The sequence below is a fragment of the Sarcophilus harrisii genome, chromosome 5 (assembly GCF_902635505.1).
Source record: "Sarcophilus harrisii chromosome 5, mSarHar1.11, whole genome shotgun sequence".
NCBI lineage: Eukaryota > Metazoa > Chordata > Mammalia > Dasyuromorphia > Dasyuridae > Sarcophilus > Sarcophilus harrisii.
In genome coordinates, this window is record NC_045430.1 from 83,744,249 (window position 1) to 83,748,020 (window position 3,772).

The 3,772-nt window shown below is 39.3% G+C and overlaps 1 pseudogene; it reads left to right on the forward strand.

Annotated features, from left to right (window-relative positions):
- Positions 1 to 1,475: 1,475 nt before the first annotated feature.
- Positions 1,476 to 3,189, forward strand: LOC100931948 (annotated as a pseudogene).
- Positions 3,190 to 3,772: the final 583 nt, after the last annotated feature.

The window sequence follows — 3,772 nt, forward strand, 5'->3', positions numbered from 1 at the left end:
CAGTTGTTTCCTCAATTTTAAGCAATCAATCAAAACTTTGTTTAAGAATTGTTTGCTTTTTTTAAAGCTTTCAGGTCCATTAAGACTTCAATGCAATTGTTGCACTTGTCCCTGGTGTAGAACTATCTCTTCTGTCTTAAGGATTTAAATTTGCCATTTCAGTTTGCCTTGGGTGATGACATTGCTGTTTCTGTTATTGACCATGGCTTTAGAATATGCAAAACTCGTTTTGCAGGAGCCAATGCCCCTTTGGCTGTCTTCCTTTCCATTGTTGGGTGCCCCAGTCATCAGTGTGTGATGGAAGATATGGAGCCAGAAAGACAGTCATGTGTGGTATAAGGTTCAGATCAAGAGAGGTATTCTGAACCTGAAATGATATTGTCACCAACTGGGATGACACGGAAAAAAACTGGTATTGTATTTTCTACAATGAGCTCCATATGGCCTCTGAAAAACAATGAACCTTAAAGCCAATAGAGAAAAGATGATTCAAATTATGTTTGAGACCTTCAACACCCCAGCCATATATGTTGTCATCCAGGCTGTACTGCCCTGTATGCCTCTATATCACTGGAATTGTGGTGAACTCCAGTGATGGTATAACCCATCTATGATGCCCTTCTATAAAGGTTATGCATGGGGAGCCATGCCATCCTCCCTCTGGGTCTGAGTGGACATGATCTGATAGAGTACCTCATGAAGATCCTGACCAAGAGAGTGTACAGTTTCACTACCATAGCTGACATGTATGACATCAAGGAAAAGTTGCGTTATGTCACCCTAGAGTTCAAGAGAGATATAGCCACTACTCTGGAAAAGGGCTATGAGCTTCCTGATGGTGAGGTTATCACCACTGGCAACAAAAGCTCTCTTCCAAGCATCTTTCTTGACAAGCTGCCTGCCAGAACTTTTGCTTACTGTGAAGATATTCTCTTCTCAGTGTTAACCTTTGCCATTTTCCCAACAGGACCTTGCCACTAAGAAGTCTGTCTTCCTAGCAAAGCTGGCTTCTTAGTGAACAATAAAATTCCCTTTTCTTGCCACACAGTGTTCGGGTTTGTGAATTCTTTCACATTGGACCTGAGCCAAACAAAGGGTATTCCCTACCCCAATTCTCACATCTCTTCACTACCACTAACCTCATCATTTGCACCTCATCAATTCCAAATATTGTATAATGATTTGTTACAGAGAGTTACTTGCCTCTGTGAAGGCTCTTCCAGCAAAGGAGCTACTGAAGAACATCCAAATTGGAAGGGGTGGTGGAGAAAGGGGAAAATAACTAGCATTACTTTATATGTAAATTATTCTTTTTTTAAAAAAACTTTTTATATCTTCTGTCTTAATACTTGTTGTTTTCTTTAAATTTTCATATGTTAACGGGGGGAAAAGACTTCAATGCAATTGCTTTTTGTGAGAGATCTTTGAGGAAAGTGTCCTTTTTTCTTTTCAGGACAAAGATAGAAACTTTTGCCATGTAGCTTTATCTGGTTGTCATTGTCTGCTTATACTATGGTTTTTGGTGGCATAAAGAGAAGAAATTGATTCAAAATATCCCAGAGAAATATGTTGTCATTCCAGATTGTGACTCTGGGTTTGGAAATCTGCTAGCTAAGCATCTGGATCTTCAGGGCCTGCAGGTTCTAGCCTCTTGCCTAACAGTGAAAGGAGCAGAGGTGTCGAAGAAGAGCACTTTAGATAGACTTAAGACAGTAATTTTGGATACAACCAAGATTGAGAGCATCATTGCAATGACTCAGTGGGTGAAGGAACAAGTGGGAGACAAAGGGAGAGCCTAAAATCCACTAAATTAGGTGTCTTTAACTCAATACTCTCATCTTTGTAAAATGGGTCTTACACCTCCCTACAAAGGGGCAGAAATTAAGAAAAGCTTACAAATATAGGTTGAGTTGGAGCTACAGAGTATCTTACAAATAAGGCAGAGAATCTCACATTCTAAGAGGAATTTCTAAAGGTTACACTTCAGTAAATCCTTTCTTATAATATTTCCTTGAAAATCAAATTTCCTTTAAAATTATTTTCTTTAAAAAGTAATTCCATTGGCCAAAATAGGGTTTTAATAGCTTTCCCAGCAGTTCACAAATTGAGCTGCATGTGTGGAAGAATAATTAAGAGGTAGGAATGGGAAAGGTACTCTTTTGGGCGACAAATGCTGTCCAAAAGTTGAAGGAAAGACTTAAATGAAGGCTGTGGTCAACAGAAAGGACTACTTGCAGCTGAAAGAACTAGCCTCTAAACTGTCAAGAAGTCAAATTTTCCTTCTCCAAGGTAGTCACAATCTGGCTCCATTTTATCTTTCAGGTTTTTTTTTATTGCCCATTAATCTGCTTAATCCATTCTACCTTTTAGCCATACTAACCCACTGGCTGTTCCTTATACATACATTCAACCTACCACCCTCTGGGTTTTTATATAGGCTATTCCCCACGGCCAGAAACCTCCCTTCCTTTGGTAATCTCCCCTCTCCCTTTTGTAATCTCAAACTCCTCCTACAAAAGAATTTTAAAATTCCCACCCCCATCTCTATCTCATTTGTTAACTACTGTCTCACAACCCAAAATGACTTTGTTTTTACTTATCTGTGTACACATTGTATCTCTCAGTAGAATATAAGATTCCCCGAGATGAAGGACTGTTTCCAATGGAAGCAACTAATTATTTTATCATCAAAAAACATTTGTTAAGAACCTATTATGTACTAGGCACTGTGTTAAGTTTCAGGGCTACAAAAAGAATGTGACATCATTACTTTTTAGGAGAATTAAAAAGATCCTCTAAAATGAGTTGTCCACAGAACCAAGAGAACAATTGGTTGGAACAATGAAGTCTTGGGAAGTTAAGTGTGAGTTGCTAAAGTGGGAATAAATATTTCTATTTATCTTCCCAGGCCTCTGGGGTTTGGTGAACAATGCAGGAATCACCTCACCCACATTCCCCAATGAGTGGCTCAAGAAGAAGGATTTTGTCAAGATTTTAGATGTGAACCTGATTGGACTGATTGAGGTGACCCTCAGCATGCTTCCAATGGTGCAGAAGGCACAGGGAAGAGTGGTCAATGTTCCTAGTATAGCAGGGAAACAATCAATCTTTGATGGAAGACGCTGCATCTCCAAGTATGGTGTGGAAGCTTTTTCAAGCAACCTGAGATAAGAGAAAGAAATGCTCTCTTCACAGGTACTGGAATGCAATGGGAGACATCTGCTTTTGGTGATGATGGTGGTTGTTGTTATTGCTGTTATTTTGATAGTTTGTGAATCAATCACCCTGATTTTGGGGTTTGGATTTAGGTTTTGGTTTAGTTCTTTAAAACTGACTTGGTTTGTTGTTGTTGTTATTGTTGAGTCATGTCTGACTCTTCATGACTCTCTTTGGGATCTTCTTGACAAAGATTCTGCAGTGGTTTGCGATTTCCTTCTCAACTCATTTTTACAGATGAAAAAACTGAGGCAAGCAGGATCACGTGACTTATTCAGAGTCACAAGCTGTCCACTGTGGACAGTAGTTTACAAGCTGTCCATCTAGCTAGCTACCTAACTTATTGCTATTTTTGAAAAACAAAAAAGGACACATGGGGTATTCTAAGAGAACTAGTACCTCTGAGGTGAGGGCTGCCAAACCCTTTTCAAGGCTGTTCATCCACCTTTATTGTTCAACTTTCACCTAACTCTCATATATGGCACCAAGAAGCTGTTATATTCACAGCAGTCAAACCCCAAAAAGCATCTGGGCAGATAGTTAAAACAGGTTGAGA